Below are 12,770 nucleotides of genomic sequence, written 5' to 3'. Positions count from 1 at the left end.
ATATATATTATATTTTTATTATTAATAATAATATATATTATTTTAATATAATAATATTATATATATATATTTAAAAGATTATATTTTTTATAAAAAAATATATTTTATATAAATAAAATAGACCCCACCCCCCTTCTCTCTTCTTTTTCACAATCCCCACCCCCTTCGTTCTTTCACAGCCCCCACCCCAATTCCTTCCACTTCTTCATTAGACTACAGCTCCCGTCCCCTCCCCTTCTTCCTTCTTCTTCTTCTTCAAATAAAAGCACCACTTTTTCTATTTCTTTCACCATTACCACAAAATTTTTCAATGAATTTTTTTCTTCATCAAATGCAAAATTAACTTGAATTAGCTTGAGCAAATCCATCAATAAACTAAATACAAGTACATGATCACAAAAACACATCAACACACAAAATCTCAAATCCAAATTCTTTCACATTAACCAAAACCCAAAATTTCAAAACTCCTAAATTTTCAATTTCTAACTCAAAAATGTCTACAGAAATGACATAAACAGTCCGAAATTTGAAAATGGTATAGATGATATTCGCATGACATGAAATTTTTGGCCAAGAATCAAACTTGTTCATCAATCTTGAACCCTTTTTGATTGTCGAAAAATAAAATTTTGGATTAATTAGGACTTGATAGGAAGTGAATTACGTATGAAGAAGATGAAGAAATAGAGTGTTGGGGGTGGGGTGGGCGTGGGCGTGGGGATAGGGAAGGGGAGTGATGAAGAAGACATTTTTATTTTAATGTTTATATATATATATATATATATTTGTGTGTGTGTATGTATGTATGTATAATAATAATAATAATAATAATAATAATAATAAAAATAGCAATAAAGTGGTCTTTTTAAAAAAAAATTCACTAGCTTTTTTTTTTGTCACGTCAGCTATAAGGGAAATTTAATTCATCTGAAAGTTGTTAAGGGGTAAATAAACGGAAGTTAAGTTTAAGTGCTAAAGTGAGTTGTGACGACAAGTTCAGGGGGAAAAGATGTCTTCTCTCTATATATTAAATACAAAGTGTACCCCCATCCCTATTTTCTTTCTTCTTCACACCCCCACCCCATCCTGCCCACCTCTCCCCTCTTTATGTCCCCCTCCCCCGCCGCCCCCCCTCCCCCCACTAGCTCTCCTCCTCTATCAAATCCACCCTACCTCAATTTCAATTTTCCTCCACCCCCACCCCTCATTTTTCTTCTTCTTCAAACCACCCGCCCCCGCCCCCTCTATTTCTTTCTCTTTTTCCAGCCAACCCTCATCCCCACCTCCAGTTTTTTTTTTTTTCATTTTCCTTAATTAAGACCATTAGAGAACAATCACAAAAATATCAAATTAAAATTTTTTCTCCATTAAACACTATTTCAACCTTCAATCAAACTTTCTCAAGTTTTCAACCACCAAATTCACCCTTGAAGAGATGTAAACATAAATAAAGAATAGAGAAGGAACAATGAACTTTAAAAATAAAAGTTACAAAAATTTCTTTCAATTTTGTTATTCTTCGAACTGAATTAATGAAGCAATTTAATGTCTTCAATTTCTTTGTTGGAATGTATTAATGGAGAAAAATAAAAAAAAATGGAGGAAAGTGTTGTTGGAGGATGTGTTTGAGGTTGTTAATGGAAGAATTAATTGTTGTAGAAAATGGGTGTTGTTGTTTGTTGATGTATTGGAGAATAAAATGGTATAGGGTGTGGGGTGTAGGTGTGTGGGGTGGGGATGAGAGGTGAAGGGGGTGGGGGTATTGAAAAAGAAAGGAGTATTTTCTTTTAAATAAATAAATATATATATATATATAAGTGGGAAAAAAAGAAGAAAAATCTGAAAAGCGCTTTTTTTTTAAATGTCACATCAGCATCAGGGGGAAAATAATTCACTTTAAAGATATTAAGGAGGGTAAATAAACGAAAATTAAGTTTAAATGTTAAAGTGAGTTTGGAGGACAAGTTCAGAGGGAAAAAAATATATTTTCTCATGAATTAAAGTAATCATGTTGCGATGAGGCGTAATTTATTAACTAATTAATTGAAATTATCCTATTACGCAACATGCACATGAGATTTATTTGATAAATAACATTTTGTAATTTTAAAATAAATTTAAATATTTTGACCAACTACTTAAATTAAATCTGTTGTGATGAAGCGTAATTAATTGATCGATTAATTACATATCATATTACGATGAGGCGTAGTTAACCGATCAATTATTTAAAGTAATTCCATTGTACAATATGTATAGTGGCGGACCCAAAATTTAAGGATAGTGAGTGCTTAAAAAAATTAAAAAATTAAAAAAATAAAAATTACCTCAACAAGGTTTGAACTCGAGATGTCCCTTTAGTGAAGAATCAACTTATATGTGAGTGCACCCAATCAACTTTTATTTTAGTGGGTGCTTTTATATGTTTTATACCTATTTTTGTATATTTTCTATGTAATTATACCTATTCCGCGTCGAGTTTACTGGGTGTTGGAGCACCTCGAAAATATACTTAGGTTTTCCCCTGTGCATATGTGAGTTATTTAATACATCAACAACAATAACATGTTCAATGCAATCTCATAAAGTTGAGTCTAGAGAGGATAAAGTGTACACAGTTCATACCACTACCTCGGATGAAGTAGAGAGATTATTTTTGATAGATCTCCGACTTAGTACAAATAACAGTATAACAAATAAAAAACATAAAAATAAACAACAAAAATAAGCTAACACACCGCTAGATAAAAAAAGAAACAAGATATCGACAGAATAATACTATAAACTCTCTATTTGAGATCACAGCATCACCAGAACACTACGGACAAGAAACCACATGCACAAATACAAATAAAACACTCCTCCTAACTATTATGGGCGCACTCCTACCAACTACCCATCTACCCTAATTCACGTTCTCCACATTTTTTTTTATCAAAGGTCATATCCTCCGTAAGCTGTAAGTGTTTCATGCCATGCCTAATTACCTCCCTCTAATACATTAAGGGCCCGTTTGGCCATTGATATTTTTCTCTTTTTTCCGAAAAAAATTTTCGGAGTTGAAAATTATGTTTGGCGATGAAAATTTGGAAAATAATTCCGGAATTAAATTTCGAAAAGTGAAAACAATTTTTTGTTGTTTTTTCTTTTTTCCACTTTCAATTCCAACTTTCATTATTGTTACATATAACCCCAATCTTTAAATTTTTACACAAACCCCTCTTATTAACTAAATTCCATATTTTTTAAAAAAAAAAGATCAAATTCAATAAAATAATTAATTCAAGTCAAAATAATTAAGAATTTTCATCAACGAATTGAACAATATATAAAATATATTTATATCTATCAATCATATTTATCAAAATATTTTTTTTCTCTATTCAATCGACTATGATTAGATAAACTTATTTAGCTCGTGTTTATGATATTTTTATTCAAATTTTAGAAGAACAACAATCATAATAGTTAGTTTGTTGTTAATTATTTTATCAATTGAAGACATATAAATTATTTTCTCAATATTTAGTTGTATGTTAATAGATAAATTAGCAGTTGGGTGATTTTGATAATTTTTAAAAGTTGAGGGTATAAAATTATATTTAAAAAAGATTTTTCACAAGTCTAAAAAAAATAATTAAAAAGACATGGTCAAACACAACTCCAACTCCAACTTCATCTTCAACTTCAACTCCAACTCCGAAAAAAAAGTAATTTTCATGGTCAAACGGCTACTTAATTTTTTTGAATAAATTAAATTACTTTGATGATTAATTAAAGCAACCATGTTGCGATGAGACGTAACTAATAACCGATTAACTGAAAATTATCCCATTATGCAATATGCACATGCGATTTATCTAATAATAATATTTTACAATTTTTAAAATAAATTTAAATATTTTGACCGACTACTTAAATTAATTCTGTTGCGATGAGGCGTAATTAAATGATCAATTATTGACATATCATATTAGATGAGGCGTAGTTAATTGATCGATTATTTAAAGTAATGTTATTAAGCAATATTTATTTGTGAATTATTTAATACATTAAGAACAATAAAAATATATTCAATGCAATCCCATAATGTGGGTTGTGAAAAGGGTAATATATACGTAGTTTATACCCTTAGATTAAGTAAAGACATTTTTCTTGTACACCTCCGGCTTAGAACAGATAACAATATAACAAATAAGAAATAAAACGACAGAATGGGATAGCACACAGTTAGATATTAAAAGAAACAAGACACCAACAGAGTGATACTATAAACTATCTATTCGAGATCACAACATAATCAGAACACTACAGACAACAAACTACAGACATAGAGACAAACAAAACACTTCTCCCTACTATTATGGACGCACTCCTACTCACTAACCATCTACCTCGCATTCTTCACACCTTACTATCCAGAGTCATGTCCTTGGTAAGCTGTAACCGCTTTATATCATGCCTAATCATCTCCCTTCAATAATTCTTCGGTCTACTATTACCTCGACTAAAATCATCCACTGTTAGCCTATCACACCTCCGAATTGGAGCCTCTGCGCACCTCCTCATCACATGTTGAACCATCGCAATCTCACTTTCCGCATCTTGTCTTTCAAGAAGCCACTTCCACCTTCTCTAGAATAATTTTTTTTGTAACCCTATTTCTCCTGATAAATCCACACATCCTTCTCAACATCCTTATCTTCGTCACCTTCAACTTTTGAATGTGAAAGTTCTTAATTGGTCAATACTCTGCTCCATACAACATAACAATAATATATATTAATTTTTAAAATGAATTGAAGTACTTTGACCGATTAATTAAAGTGTTTCTATTGCGATGTGGCGCAATTAATTGAACTAATTTTACTATGCAATATGCACACGAGATTTGTGTAATATCTAACAATAATATATTGCAAAATTTAAAATAAATCTAATATTTTTGATCGACAACTTAAAATAATTCTATTGCGATAAAGCATAACTAATTGATTAATTAATTACAAGTCATATTGCGATGAGTCATAGTTAATTGATCGATTATTTAAAGTAATTTTCATAATATGTACATGTGATTTATTTAATACATAAGAATGATATATTTATTTTTTTAAAATAAATTGAAGTACTTTGACTGATTAATTAACGTAATCAAGTTGCAATGAGACACAATTAATTAATCGGTTGATTGAAATTACCCTATTATGCAGTATGCACATGAGATTTATTTAATAAATTAGTTTAGTCGCACGTGCCTCGCACGTGTAATTTTTTATTATTTAAATTAGACGATTTATTCTATTGCAAAGGCTATTAATAAAGTGCAAAATATTCAAAACATATATTTTATTGTAAAAACATATATATTTTACCACAAAAAATTTCAAGTGGTTAATGGATTTAATTTATTGTAGATGTAGATGTAGATTTATAGACTTTTAAAATTTCTTAAAATTAAATTTAGTTGATTTAGAATTCTTAAACTAATAAAAAAATATTAGTTATCATTAATTGTGAAGACTTCTTAAAATCAAATTTAATTAATTTAGAATTCTTAAACTAATGAAAAAAGTATTAGTTGTTATTAATTCTGGTGATTTCTAATAAGGAAAAGTTTTATCATAAATATATTTAATTAATTTTCAACTCTTAAATATTAGGAAAAAAATAGTGAAAAATCGACTTTGTCTAAAGCAAAGACTTTTAATGAATGGCGAAAAGTTCAAACGACATTTCACACTTTTAATATATTATAAATATAAATTATAGATATAGATATAGATTATAGATAACATTTGTAATTTTTAAAGTAAATTTAAAAATTTTGATCGACTACTTAAATTAATCCTATTGCGATGAGGCGTAATTAAATGATCGATTAATGAAATATCATATTAGGATGAGGCGTAGTTAATTGATCGATTATTTAAAGTAATTTTATTACGTAATGTGTATATTTGATTTATTTAAATTATCATCGACAACAACATATTTAATGCAATCCTATAAAGCGGGGCCTAGAAGGGTAATGTATATTCAGTTCATATCACCACCTCAAATGAAGTAGAGACACTGTTTTCGGTAGACCCCCAACTTAGAACTATAATAAGCGAAAAAACATAAAAATAAACAACAAAATGGAATAACATACATCTAGATAATAAAAGAAACAAGACACTGACAGAGTAATACCATAAACTATCTATTCGAGATTACAACATCACCAAAACACTACGGACTGTAGGCGCAGATACAAATAAAGTACTCCTCCCTACTATTACGGACACACTCCTACCCACTAACCATTTACCCTAATTCGCGTCCTCCACACCTTCCTAGCAAGGGTCATATCTTTCGTAAGTTGTAATCGTTCTATGTCATGCCTAACCATCTTCCTCTAATATTTCTTCGATCTACTTCTACCTCACCTAAAATCATTCATAGTCATCCTATCACACCTCCGTACTGGAGAATTCATGCACTTCCTCATCACATGCCGAACCGTCACAATCTTTCGCATCTTGTCTTCCACATAAGCCACTTTCACCTTCTCTCGAATGACCTTATTTCTAATCCAATCTGCTCTGGTAAGTCTACATATCCATCTCAGCAGGGGCGGAGCTACCCTTCAAGTAGGGGAACCCCCTTCATCGAAAAATTATGCTATATATACATAGTTAAAATTATTTATTATGTATATAGTAGATGTTGAACCCCCTCCGGTTAGTTCGTATGTTCACTAATGAACTCGCTTAGTGAAAATCCTGTCTCCGCCATTGCATTTCAGCATCCTCATCTCCGTCACCTTCAACTTCTCAATGTGAGAGTTCTTAACTGGCTAACACTCCACTTCATATAATATAATTGTAATCTATTTAATTTTTTAAAATGAATTGAAGTACTTTAACCGATTAATTAAAGTATTTCTATTGCGATGAGGCGTAATTAATTGAAGTAATTTTATTATGCAATATGCACATAGATTTGTGCTATATATAACAGTAACATATTGTAACTTTTAAAATAAATTTAAATTTTTTGGCCGATTACTTAAAATAATCCTATTGAAATGACGCGAAATTAATTGATCGATTAATTATAATATTATTGCGATGATGCATGTTTTTTTTAAAAAATTAAAAAAAATGGGGGTAGTGGAATGGAGATGGGAGAGAGGATTACAATGTGGGGAATCGAATCCTCGCCAATCAATTGAGAGTTTAGGTAACTAACCAACTAAGCTACTAAGATTTTCCATGATGCATGGTTAATTGGTCAATTATTTAATGTAATTCTGCAATATGTACATGTGATTTCTCTACTACATAACAATGATATATTTTATTTTTTAAAAATAAATTGAAGCACTTTGACCGATTAATTAAAGTAATCATGTTGCGATGAGACCCAATTAATTAACTGGTTAATTGAAATTATCCTATTATGCAATATGCACATGAGATTTATTTAATAAATAACATTTTGTAATTTTTAGATTAAGTTTAAATATTTTGACCGACCACTTAAATTAATCTTGTTGCGAAAAAAGCGTAATTAACTGATCGATTAATTACATATCATATTACTAGTTTAGAGCACGTGCGTATCACGTGTACTTTATGTCAAGTCGCCAATCAAAAAGAAGAACAAATTAATGAAAAATAGATCAGATTAGTAGTCTTTTGATTATCAAAAGCAAAAAATAATAATTAGCAACAAAATTGTTAGCTACGGACATACCAATTAATTGACTTTTCAAAAAGATTCATATGAGGTAAAAAGTTTAATTGATTTTATAGTCCTAAATTCTAGATACTCAATTCAAATAAGCAACTGTTTGATAACTATATTTTAATGAATTTATATGTTTTAATAGTTCACGTGCAGCTTGATTGACAAAGTTATATCTAGAAGTAATACTATAAACTTACAGCAACTAATTACGTGTCAGAAAATTGCTCAAACAAAGTCCAATCAGTACGTCAAAGAAAAAACAGAAAGTTTAATTTTTTTTGGCTAAAACAAATAGCAACATTCACTATTTTGAAGCATAAATGAGTTCCTTGGAATATTTCTCATGGTGAAAACCTAAAAGCACCACAAATTTGCAAACTTATATACAATTAAGAAATTTAGAACAGATAAGTAGCAAAATCTTTCATAAAACGCCATGTAGCAGATTTTTACATTTTCTGCAATGAACAATAGTTTAAAAATAAATTAAGTGAGTTTTAGTTTTAAAAAATATTTATTATTAGTGTTTATATATAATTATAGTTTATGAAAAATAGTGAAAAGATATTTTATCTATTGCGCACGAACCTCGCATGTGTAGCATTCAATTATTTTAAAATTAAAATTTAATAATTGTTTATTTAGTTAATTTTAAAATTTAAATATTACGTAAATAATATATTAAGAAATTTATATCCTAAAAAATTAAATTATTTATCTAATAAGTATTATTTGATATTGAATAAATTATAAGAAAGCTAAGTTGATTCATAGCATGATTGTACTTAAATTTTGGTTTATAGCAAAACTACTATCTTTCAATCTATTACTTGTTTAAGTCATTAAAATAAAGCACCATGTTTTTTTGCATCTTTTTAAATTTAAACAAAAAATTATCAAGTTCATATAAATTCACGTTGAAAACAACATAATAACCTAAAATAGTAATAGTCACAGTCTCTTATTTCCGAAAAAAAATTGAATTGAATGATTAATATAAAAGGAAAAAGATAAGCAAATATAATGTCACATAATGTATTATTGATTGAGATAGACACATATATAAAAGACGGAATACATATGCAGGCCTCTGAACTATTTTATTTTTCCCGTATAGATACCTCAATTAAATCAGGTACCTATTGAATCCTTTGCTTCTTCGCATATGCTTTCAATTGAGCCTAATTTACTGACGTGGCAAAAAATGTAAAATGTGCGTAATACACACGCTGATGATATGGCAAAGTGACGAATTAAATGACTACACGTGACATTTTAATTTAAAATAATTATAAAAATAAATTTCTAATATAATTAAATCTAAATTTTTGTTAAACAAAATCATTAATACCCCTCACCCAAAACAAACTCAACCTACCTGATCCTCCCTCTCCCTCCCCCCTCCCTCTTCCCTTCCAAACTTACTTTCTTCATTTTCGAGCAGACAAGAAAAAAAAATGGTTCTCCATTTTTTAACATAGAGAAACATTTCTTTTTGAACAATTCAAATCTCTTAGAAGGGCTGAATTATCAATCTAATTCAAATAAATCGATACATTCTTCTTTGAATTCAGGTAAAAATTCGTCGAAAGGTGTTGTTTTTGAACAGAAATTTAAAGTTGGGTGTGTTAATGCTGGTATAAGTAAATGTAGCTCGATATTGAAGAGGAAAAAGTGTAGTGAAGATTCGAATAACGCAGGTAAAATCCAAAAGTCGACTACTTTTTTGTTAAGTGATAATGGTAATAATGTTGAAGAAGAATCGGTTCCGATTTCGAAATCGAAACCTCAGGCAGCACCGCCCGCGCCAAAAAGTAGCAAGAAAGTGGAGAAAAAGAAAAGTGAGGTGAAAACTAAGAAGGTTGCTAGTATTAGCTTCCTTGGTGTGTTGTTCTTCATGGTGCTCTTTGATGGGTTGGTTCCTTTATTGAATGTGAGATATGGAGGTGTGAAGCTTTTTTTCTTGTTTTTTTCCTTGGCCTCTATAGGATTCCGAATTATAAGTCAAAAATTCTTGCTACCAATGAGTACGTTGTTTCCTGTTAACCCGGTTTGCAATTTCAGTTAACATTGAATGTTGATAGATGGTAACAAACTATTGTTGCTTCTCTAAGACCATGGATTTGGATTACATTTGTCTTGATTAATGTTGAAGTCGGTCAGGTTATGTTTCACAAAAAAAAAAAAATATGGAGGTGTGAGGGAGCCATTTACAAGTGGAGATTTTTGGGAGTGGATTTTCGGATAAACATCACGGAAGAATCTTTCAAGTTATGAAGATATCTATTTTTTGTATGTAGAAAAAAATGGAAAATAGTGAGTTACGGAGAAGAAGATGATGCTATTTCTTTTTAATTCTTTAATATGTCTTTTTTTAATTGGTTGGATTTTTAATGTTTAATTTTTTTTTTTATGAATTATCGTCTCTCACTCTCCTACTAGAGAGTGTATTACACATGCCACATCAGCAATTGTGTTCAATTGAAATGTTTTATGAAGGAGTAAAAGGTTGAATAGGTACCTACCCTAATTGAGGTACCTATACGAAAAAAGTCGAATACTTGAGGGGTATGTACGTGTATTTAGCCTATATAAAACTAACATTATGTTGTTGCAACAAAGCCTTATTAAAGAATAGAAACAATGAAATCTTATGTATGGTGCCTTTTGCTTTATGCCGCATTCTTAGTTTTAATAATCTCACAGGTAAGTTGCCAGAGGAACTCAATAAACTCATTAATTTGAAAGAACTGTAAGTGCCTCCAAAGATACGTTTGATATAATTTTCTCTAGGTAGGGGTGGGCATGGTATGGTATACATAAAATTATCATATCGAATTGAAATTTTTGATACCGTAATTTTGGTATTCTGGTATATGATATATATTTTAAATTTTTTTGGTATATGATATGGTATTCGGTATTTACAAATGACATACCGAAATACCGAATACCATATCGAAATATATATAATTACATAAGTAACTTTTATACACACACAAAAATATAATACTTAGTATTAGTATAAAAATGTTTAGACATTGAAACTTTCGCTATTCTATCTTAATTGAAATGTCTTTTTTTTGTGTAATTGACTAACAAAAAGAATTGTTTATACTTCTTTTTCAATATTAATGTGTATTTATGATACAATTAAGACGACGTGCTTTTGAAAATTCAAAGTAATAATACTCTAGTATATGAGTATATATTATCGAAGTTGTACAAACTAGGTTACCGATAACCATACCGCAAAATACCGAAACCAAATATCAAAATATCAAACCATACCGAATTAATATGGTATGATAATTATATAATATTTTTAAAAATCGAATACCGAAATTTCAAATACCGTACCATACCATGCCCACCCTTACCTCTAGGTGTATTGCATTTCCTGTTTGTCTGAGTCTTTTTTTTTTGTTCTTCCTATTTTTGGCACTTATGCAGTAGGCTGAGAGGCAACTACTTCAGTGGATTATTAATAATAATTTGTTGTGTTTTTCTTTCAATTCAAAATTTTGCATTATTTTCAATTAAAAATATGGATGGAATAATTAAGCTTGTTGCTGCCGAATAAAGTAGTCAAAAAATTAAAAATTTTATCTTTTTTATTTTTTTCTTATTTTAATTATGTTGTTAAGCTATGTATATTTTAGTACATTATTCGTCAGTATTATAGTTGAATAATTCAACTTATTTGTTGAATTTGAAATATAACGTATTAATTTAGTGTTGAATTTTGATATGTAGAGCTTTTATTTAGATGATGAAGTTTAGGGTTATCATCTATTCTTTTAATTTGGGCGTACTAATTTATCGAGTACGGTATTTATGTAATATTTTTAGCAATTAATTAAACTTATTTATTTTATAACTCAAACATATTGCTTAGTAATATTTAAACAACTTTTAAAAGTTATGTACTTAATGATTTAAGTCACACACGTCACAATTTGCTCATTTTATATACATAATTTTATTATTAACGTGGCATACACATGCAACGCACGTATCCTAAATTAGTTATAATAAAAAAGCCCTTCCCTATTTAATTTTTAATATCATTAAAGTAATTAAAAAAAAGTGAAAAGACGATTTTATCTAAAGCAGAGACTTTTAATAAAGGACAGAAAGTTCAAATCACTTTTCTAAGGATCTTCACACTTTTAATATATTATAGATTATGGATTATAGTTATAGATTATAGATTATAGATGATGAGGCGTAGTTAATTGATCGATTATTTAAAGTAATTCTATTATGCAATATGTATATGTGATTTATTTAAGACATCAACAACAACAATAACATATTCAATACAATCCTATAAAGTGAAGTCTGGAGGGAGTAAAAGTGTACGCAGTTCATACCACTACCTCAGTGGGAGTAGAGACTATTTCCGACAAATCCATGGCTTATGACAAATAACAGTATAACAAACAACAAACATAAAAATAACTACAAAATGAGATACCGCACCACTAGATAATAAAAAAAACAAGACACTGACAGAGTAATATTATAAATTATCTATTTGAGATCACAACCTCATCAGAACACTCCTCCAAACCTGGTCATATCTTTAGTAAGCTGTAACTGCTTCATGTCATGCCTAATCACCTCCATCCAATATTTCTTCGATCTACCTCTACCCCGTCCAAAATCAACCATAACAAACCTATCACACCTCTGCACCCGTGCACCCCCTCATCACCATTGATTTGGATTTGATAATGTGGACCTCTAATTAAGAGGCTACATGACAAAAATAATTTTGCAAAAAACATTGTTACAAAATAATGGCATGAATGAATCTTTCTATACTGGTGACAGTGACACAAAAGAGCCGAACTTTCAATGATAGTGGCATAAACAAGTCAAACTTATAACGGATAACATAGATGAATTATTTCTAATAGTTCGATGACATGTTTGAGCCTTTTCACTTAATTCTAAGGTCAGTTTTTTTGGAGAAAAAGAAAAAATTAAGGTCACTTTTAGTACTACATTTAATTTAGCAAAGG

The sequence above is a fragment of the Capsicum annuum genome, chromosome 8, assembly GCF_002878395.1.
Source record: "Capsicum annuum cultivar UCD-10X-F1 chromosome 8, UCD10Xv1.1, whole genome shotgun sequence".
Lineage (NCBI taxonomy): Eukaryota > Viridiplantae > Streptophyta > Magnoliopsida > Solanales > Solanaceae > Capsicum > Capsicum annuum.
This window is presented reverse-complemented; position numbering follows the sequence as displayed.